Source organism: Vicia villosa, unplaced genomic scaffold (genome assembly GCF_029867415.1).
Source record: "Vicia villosa cultivar HV-30 ecotype Madison, WI unplaced genomic scaffold, Vvil1.0 ctg.000622F_1_1, whole genome shotgun sequence".
Taxonomy (NCBI): domain Eukaryota; kingdom Viridiplantae; phylum Streptophyta; class Magnoliopsida; order Fabales; family Fabaceae; genus Vicia; species Vicia villosa.
In genome coordinates this window covers 406,554-415,655 of record NW_026705280.1, presented here as the reverse complement: position 1 = coordinate 415,655, position 9,102 = coordinate 406,554, and the positions used below count along the sequence as shown (strand labels likewise).

The 9,102-nt window shown below is 28.6% G+C and overlaps 1 pseudogene; it reads right to left on the bottom strand.

Annotated features, from left to right (window-relative positions):
• Nucleotides 1-1,891: 1,891 nt before the first annotated feature.
• On the bottom strand, nucleotides 1,892-4,921 carry LOC131629947 (agamous-like MADS-box protein MADS2; annotated as a pseudogene).
• Nucleotides 4,922-9,102: the final 4,181 nt, after the last annotated feature.

Sequence of the window (9,102 nt, the reverse complement as noted above, 5' to 3'; positions counted from 1 at the left end):
ATTGTAAAGTATAAATTAAGGAACTATATTAATTTTAAAGTATAACATTATATGAACACATTAATGATTTACTACCAATATATTTTCATTTGGTTAAAAATATTAGAGAATGTGAAATTATTATATTTTAATTTGCTTGATTTATTTATCTACAAGTTAGGAGATTTTTTATTATTACAAGCTTTGTTATTGGGACCATTTTAAATAAAAATAAATAAATTATTTATTACTTGTATTTTAATTTGATTAAAACATTCGATAATGTGAAATTATTATTATCTATATTTTAGTTTGATTTATTTATTTATTTAAAAGTTAGGATATTATTTATTTTTATAAATTCTATAATTCGGACAATTTTAAATAAATCTATCATTTTAACAATATTATAATAGTTGAGGAGCATATTGGATGTTGGTACATTAGAAATTTAAATCTTGTTATTTATTTAATTTTGTCAAATAAAAAAATAGAAAAATAATAGTCTTTAATTTATTCTAAATATTAGAGTAAAAAATAGAAAATTATTTATGGTAAGATTGTCTTATTATAGAATTTGTAAATCTTAAGCATAGTAGAAGGTGATCTCTATATAGAATAAATAAATCCTAAGCGTTAATTAAATCAGACGATTGATATCGTTAGTTCTCGTTTCTCATAATACTTATCAGTTCTCACCGGATATGCTATATATATATATATATATATATATATATATATATATATATATATATATATATATATATATATATATATATATATATATATATATATATTAAGTGTTCAATATGTTTAAGAAACTTTTATATGATGTATGAAATTTATGCACAAAAAGTTTATGTCACAAAGTTATGAACACATATAAATCATAGATGAATTATTTGAAAAATAATATGGGAAAAGATAATTTAAAATCTGAAAAATTCATAATTTAAATACATCAAAAAATGCCTCTTGAATGAGTAGCATTGCTTGAAAAATATTTATGATTAATTGCAATAATATGTGAAAAAGTTAATAGGTATTGCAAAGATTTAGATTTTTCAAAAAGCTACATCTGATAATCGATTGTCATACCACTATAATTGATTATGGCAAGTTAAACGTTCAAAATATTCAAAATTTACACAAGACAATCGATTGTCATAAGAGGAAAATCAATTATTCCTCTTCTAAAATAATTTTTTTTGGCAGCGGCATCATGACAATCAATTTGTCAAATGTGACAATTGATTGTTTCAAATAAAAACTTGAAATTTTGCTAAGCTAAACATGTTTTATCCATGGAAATCATGTATAAATGTTATGGCAATCTTCTTCACAAATCTTTGGAACCTCAAGGCATTATTAATGAGGAGTTTTGATTTAGTGGATGGACTGAGTGTGAAGTTTTACAAAAGCAAATTATATTGTATAAACATTCATATGGTATCAAATCATAAAAGAAGTTCCACATGAAGGCCAATTATGGAAAGGGCTATTTCTGTCCATTGGTTGAACTCTATCATCAGCAACATTCCTATTTACATTTTGTCCTTCTTTAAAGCACCAACATTTCTATTTACCTTGTAAAAAAAAAACTAATATTTGTTTGGATATATTTTCCTAAAAATGAATTCAACAATAAATTTAAATATTATTTAAATATTAAATTGTATTTAAACCAAAAACCTACTAATCCTAGTTTTATATGAGAATTAATTCTCAAAGTAAAATCTATTATATTTTAGACATGTTAAAATCAATCTTACACTTTTATAGCCAATTTTGTCACCTCCATACTTATAATCAATTTTGGCTATGTTCTCATTTTTAGTGTCAATTTCAGAATATTTTGTAATGAAAACCCTATTTCACAAATATATTTCCAAACAAAATAGAAACAAAAACATTAATTTAATAAAAGATGCTCAATATTATAAATTTGTTGAATGCCATATATGTCAATGGCTAAAGGTTTAGCAGCAGCTTCAAGTAAGTCATATAGCTGTTTTTATACCTCAAAAACAAAAAACAATAGAAGCAAAGTAGCATCATCATAATCATAATCATTTACACATTGCTTTTTTCCAGCATCAAAAAGCACTTTTTTTAATTGACTTTTTTCTCTTTTAATTGCTTAATTGATCAAAGCATCCATCCAGGAACAAATCCATTCACTTGTTGTTGAGCTTGACTTGTTGAAGCTATCTGATCTGATGCTACATTGTTGTACCTATAATCCGAACTGAATCAAACGAACACGAGTTAAAATGTGAGTAAATATGAACGAAAGGAATGATATTTTGACGCAAAATGGAAATTTGAATTTATAATATATTACCCGATTTGTAAGGTTGGATGCAATCTAGTTGCTGGAAGAAGCTTTGAGAGTGAGGGTTTTGTTGATCGGCGTATTGCATGCTTTGATCGCCGGCTTCCCATGATTGTCTGTACTGATTTCTCGAATTTATTTCGTCCAACTGAAACATGATTTTAGACTTAAGAAGGACTATGCTTGAATGTGTATTGAAAAAATCAATAAGATCGAATTGGTAAGAACTCTAATCATGATTCGGTTGTTTCAATCGGTTCAATCATAGTTAAACTACAGTGACCAGAGTCATTTTAAATCCTGCGGTCTATTGTGGTTGAAGTGACTACTGCTTCACCAATATTTCAGGTGCCATTACGGTTGTGGAAGGTAGGGAGTTATCCGTGTAGGATTATTTCTCACAAAGACATGATGGCCGAACCCGAACACGGTATACAGTATGCAACAAAAACTTTTATTTTTATACTTATGGAAAAAATCATGAATAAGGGGATGAAGTTTTTACCTTCATTGACAAGGATCTGTTTGCTTCTACCAACATATGTTCCTGTAAATAAAAACAGTAGACTAAAATTGTTAATCACTCACTAATTTGCTTAATTAATTAATTTCCTTAGATATATATTTCAGAACCATATACCTTATTTTGAAGATCAGCTAATTGGTCCAGCATGAATTGTGTCTGCAAATTCATATTTCAAACATTTCAATTAATGAATAGTATATAACTTTCTATTAATTCAATTAATCATATTGTAAATGTGAAACATTAGAAAAAACATGAAATCAAATTCATTTATAAACTTTGATGAAAAATCATCAGAAATTTAATACATAAATTAAATACCTTTGTTGACCTAACATGTTTCAGAGATGAATCCAATTGTCTTTCAAGCTGCTCAAGATCTTTAGAACTCAATGGACCTAAATCTTCCCCTAAAAGATTTCTGAAACATTGCAAACACATAAATTATTAATAATCAAAATAATTTAAATAGAAATTAAATATTGAATTTTTTTTACTAATGTTTGTTTTAGGCAATAAATACTTTACCTTTGTGTTCTTTGAAGATTCTCAAATCGTTGTTTCAGCTTTAAGTATTCACGGTAGCTACTCTGCTTGGAACAAACGCAATAATAAACAAATAAAAAATAATAAAAAGACAAAATTACAATCTATATCGAACATCTGTAATGGATCGGAGTATCCCTTATACTTTTCATTAAATACCGAATATTGCAAGATTAGTCGAAAGATTGTAAATAGTCGGTACCTCGAGTTCTTTGGCAGGTTTGCTAACTTCTACAGCTCCATAACTACACTTCTGGTACCTATCAAGAGTTTTGAGCATGCTGTTTTCAAGAAGAAGAAAAAAAAGAATTTAGATAATAAATATTATATAAATTACATATAATAATGAGTAAAAACTTTGAAAATATCAAAGTAACATAACTTCACAGTCAAAATAAATTTGTACAAACACTGTTACATTTAGATATCATAATAATCCATACCCTATCTATATTATCTAATAGCTTCTGCAAAAATATTATAATTAAAGCAAAAAATTCAATTAATTTTTTATGCAAAAAAAGCATAACTCTCTTCTTCAAAGGAATTTTTGTGTAATAACTAGAAGTAGTTAGTATTATCCAGAAAGATAACATTTTAAAGCTTTCTGCAAGAATCATCACCTAACTATAGGTTTTCAATGAAACCAGGAAAAGCAAAATATTAATTAAAATTATTATTAAAAAATATTGATCTAAATTATTTTAACACCTAAAGCAAGGTTTCAATGAAAAAATAATTTAAACCTAAAATAAAAAAATTTAAGAAAAATAAAAAACACAGTCAAACAATAATCTAAAACAAAAGTAACCGTACAAAGGACATAAACATTTTAGATTTTCATCAGATCATGTACAATCTTACTAGATCTGATAAATCTGTTATCTTTTACATTGAAAAATTATTAAAAAAATAATTAAAAAAAACTTAAGAAGCTATAAACTTTGTATAAATTTAAATTAAAAAAATTAAAATAATATGAAACAATTATATGTAGATGTAGATCTAATAGGTTAACAAAGAGAAATTGCTTCAAAAAATTTAAAAAAAAAAATTACAAAAAATTCATGAGATAGAGGGAGATTCATACTTAGAAGTGCTGCAAAACTCATAGAGTTTTCCACGAGTAGAGAAGATGATAAGAGCAACCTCAGCATCACAAAGAACAGAAAGTTCATAAGCTTTTTTAAGAAGACCATTTCTTCTCTTAGCAAATGTTACTTGTCTGTTTATCTTGTTTTCTATCCTCTTCAACTCAACTCTTCCTCTTCCCATCTCTTTTTACAACAATTTTTTTTTGTTTCTATTTTTGAACAATATTTTCCTCTTTCTTTCACTTTGGTACCTTAGGATGATCCTTCTTTTCTGGGTCAGTACCCTAATGGAACCATATTTGTGAAAACAATAGAAAGTTTATAATACTTCTCAAGTTGAAAACAAAACTTGAAGCCCTAGAAAGAGGAAACATGAAAACTTAGAGCAAAAATTTGAGATATTTTATAGAGGAAAGAAAAAGTATACCATTTTGTGTTATTGTACTCTCTAAACTTTCCTTTTTATTATCCTTTGGTTTTTCTCATTTTTCTTTTTTTTCTATTTTTTTAGTTAAGTATCTTTCTGTCCAAAATGTTAATTTCGGAATTTATTTTGAGTTCAAACTTACAAAAATTTATATTAATTTTTTAACTCTTCAAATATATCATTGTTAATTTTTTACGTCAAATTATAGATAAAAAAAATTTAGAATTCGATTTTAAGATTTTTTTTAAATTAGATAAAAAAAATGACTAGTAATAATGTACGTTTTGAATAGTTAATAGGTCAATATAGATTTTATTTTGAGTTAAGTGATCAAAATGAATTGCGAGAATATCACACAAGAACAAAGAGAAATTAAATTATTTTTTAATTTTTTTTTATATTTTAACTTTTTTAAATCTCCACCAGAAAAAATATTGAAGTGAACCTAGATTAGGGTTTCTAGTTTCATGAAAATTTCTTTTTCCCATGCTTTTCTATGTTATGGTATTTATAGTAAGAAAAACCGTATCCCAGACGCAGCTTATGCGCGTGTGGTACACGAAGGGTGTGTTTTCGTTTAGATTGGAATCTAAGTGGTGGACAAAGGCGCGTGGAGACAGCTAAGGTTACAATAAAGAGAAAAGCTTGTCATTTTCTACAGTGTTTTTCACAGAGGTAGAGCTAGTGTATCAGAACGTCGTCATATACCTTAAAATGGATTCCACACGTGTCAAGTTATGAGTGGTTATGTATGTGAACTATAATGATGATAATAATTTAATGTTTTTTGTGAATTGTAGGATGAAACAGTGAGAAAAGTGCAGTGAAGCTAATTTGTATTGCATTCATTTGTTTGATAGTTTGGAATTATCATTACAAGAGGTAACAAAAAACTCATATGGATTAGTGTTTGTGTGGTTTTTGTTTCACAATATAAGGTAATTTGGGTTCTGTATTTTTCTTTTACCTTTTTTTCTTTCTAGATGACAAATTAGGAAGAATAACAAAAGAATTCATATGGGTGTGTATATATAATTTCCATTTTTCCTATGTTCTAAAAAAACCAATAAAATTTACAAATGTATCACTCTTTGAATCACATAGTTGAATATTTTGTGTTGACAATTTCTAGGTCATAAGTATGGGATTTCTTGTTATTTGTTTAAGTAGGATAGAAGGATAGTAATTTGGTAGTTAATTTATGTACATGAATGGATATATTTTAACAGTTTTGTTGGGTTAATATTGGGTTAATGTAGATTATTTCTTTCTTTCTTCAGTTAGGTCTTCAGTTAGGGAGTTCCTTTATTGTGACATTAGTTCTATTTCTTTTAAGTATCTCAGTCTGCTAGTGGGGGCTAATCCCGTTTAGAGACTACTTGGACCATTTGGTTGCCTTGTTGAAAATGTGATTCAAATCTTGGATGTATAAATATGTTAATTTGGGTGGTTTACAGTGGTTCTCTTTAATTATGTGTTTAATGTTATTCTCATATTCTGCCGGGTAAGGAAACAGAAGAAATGGGAGGGTTGAATTGGGTTTAAAGAACGAAAACTTTTCGCTAACCAAGACAAACAAACAAACAAACAAAGAACTTAGAATAAAAATAATGAACACAATATTTTTATCATGGTTTGTTGTTAACGAAGCTACCTTCAGTCCATCCACCAAGGTGATTTCGCCATCTCACAATGACTTAATCCACTATAAGCAAACTTCATTACAACCACAAAGACCTACTATCAATGTCTTCTTGAGAATTTGGACTATACCCTAGTCTCTCAAGGAACAGAATCAACTCAAAAGTTGATATACAAAGTGTGTTACAAAGTTGCTTCAATAAAGCAAATCACACAAATGAAATACAATGATTAACACAAAAGTGTTTGAGAACAAGTATATGAACAAAAGTTCCATGCTTAATGTTTTTCTATCACACAGAGTTTCAGCGTTTTTGTTCAAAAGATTGTTGTGCAAAAGTTGTTTTTCAATTCTTTCGAGTTTTCTTTATATAGGCAAAGAAAGATCCGTTGAAGGGAAAAGATGAAATTCCATAATTTATTAGTTGTATCCTTGCATAATGGTTAGTGGAAAATGGGAAACAAAATGGTACAATACTACTGTTCTTTCTCCACAAAATCAGTATAGTGGAAGGAATACTTGATCTTGTACCATTTACTATTTACTCACGTAAACCTTTTTGATCTTATCTTTTAATCTTCAGAGGCTTCAAAATGTGTGTTGATGAAGCATGTTTAGAAGGATCAAAATTTGTATGAGAGTCTTCAGAACCCTGTCTTCATAGTCTTCAGAATTTGTTCTTCAGAACCTTGTCTTCAAAGTCTTCAGAACTTGTTCTTCTGAACCTTGTCTTTGAAACTTGGTCTTTAGAATCTTCAGAACTTGTGTTGTGCAGAATATCAGAGCTTGAAAATCTTCATAAGCTCTTTTATTAGAGTCAGAGTCAGGAGTCATTTGGTGAGCATTCTTTCAATTGTCAAAGGGTGTTCCAGAACTTGATTTTTATTTATAAAGCACACTTTGATATCTATCTGGAGTCAGAGTGTATTGAGTTCAGAAATTGATAACGTCACACGTTACTTCTTCAGATTCAGAACCTGATAGCATTGAGCTACACACTAGATATAAAATCATTAAGGTATAAATTCCCTAAGAGACAATGTATTGTTATCATCAAAACTAAAGGGCAGATGCTGAACCAAATCCTGTTTTTACAATCTCCCCTTTTTTGATGATGACAAAATCATGTATTTTGATGAACAATTATTACTTGATTTAATCACATAAAAAATATTAGAGTGAATTAGAAAGCTCCCCCTGAAATTTATACTATAAAAAATTATCTCAGATTATTCAGAGACTCTTCCTGATTTCAAGACTTATAAAATAATTTTGATACATAAAACATTTTAATCAACATGCAAGGAATACTTTCTTGGTTAAAACACTATCAGAGTCTAAATTGGAATTGCCTGATTCTTTATCTTAGAGCTTGGCTACACTATCAGAGTCTGATTAGACATGACTGGTTTGTCATCTAAGAGTCTGACTTGCTATCAAAACAGATGAGGTATCAGAGTCTAGTTGGATTTCCATTTATCAAAGGTCTGGTTAACAACTCTTAGTTTTCAGAACATGATATATCTTCATAATTTCTCATTCCTTTTAAATGTTCATCTGAATTGTCTGATTAGAAATGTTCAGTGAACTTTTTCAGAGTTCCAGATCATATCCCCTTTGTCATCGATCAAAAAACTTATAAATAATATTTCATTGATTAAAAGATAAAGATACAGAAGGTTAAAAAATTAGAAAGGTAAAAACAATTATGGTGGTGGTGGTAGTCTTGACAGAAGTGTAGACATCATAAATTTTAGCTTGGAGTTGGTCTTAGCTTAAGCCTTGAACAACTCATCTTGCTTGTCCAAACGCGTTCTGACTACTTCATTTTCCGTCTTGATATCTTCCAGAGTCTTTAGGATCACCTAATGCATTTATTCAGAACCAGAAGTAGATGACTTCTTTATCCCATAATTATTTGAAACCACACTCTTAGTTTTGGATGAAGATCCTTGATAAATTTTCAATTCTTCCCATTCTGAAAAATTCTTGTAGGCAGTCTGTTCCATTCTGGCAACTTTTGAAAACATATCGCAACATCTTTTCCATTTCCTTCAAGATTGAGAAGCTTAGAAACAGACCTAAGTAATGCAGATATTCTTCCCCTAAATAGATGATGAAACCTATAACATTGATTCCTGACTCCCCATGTGATAACGTGATTTTGATTTTTAAATATTAAAATAATACAGTGACGTGCTTCCCACGTCACAACAACACTTTTTGTCACATGTTATCCACGTCAGAAAATCACGTCACTGGTGAGCATATTTCTTGTAGTGTTAGCAAATACCCAAAATTGTTTAACCATTTAAGTAAGGTCAAACCCATTTGCTTTGAGGTTCTCGAAGTCCACACTCAACTCACTGAGTACATCAATTCATTAAATGGAGTAGATAATTGAAGTTCTTGAATACCTTCTTTATGTAGTTTTTGATATTGTTGTTGACGTTGTTGAGAAGATGAAGTTTGTTGTTGATCAACCATGATGAATACAAACAAGGGTTTTTGTTGCACAGAACTTTTAAGGGTTTGAAAAATAGAAAGGGTGTG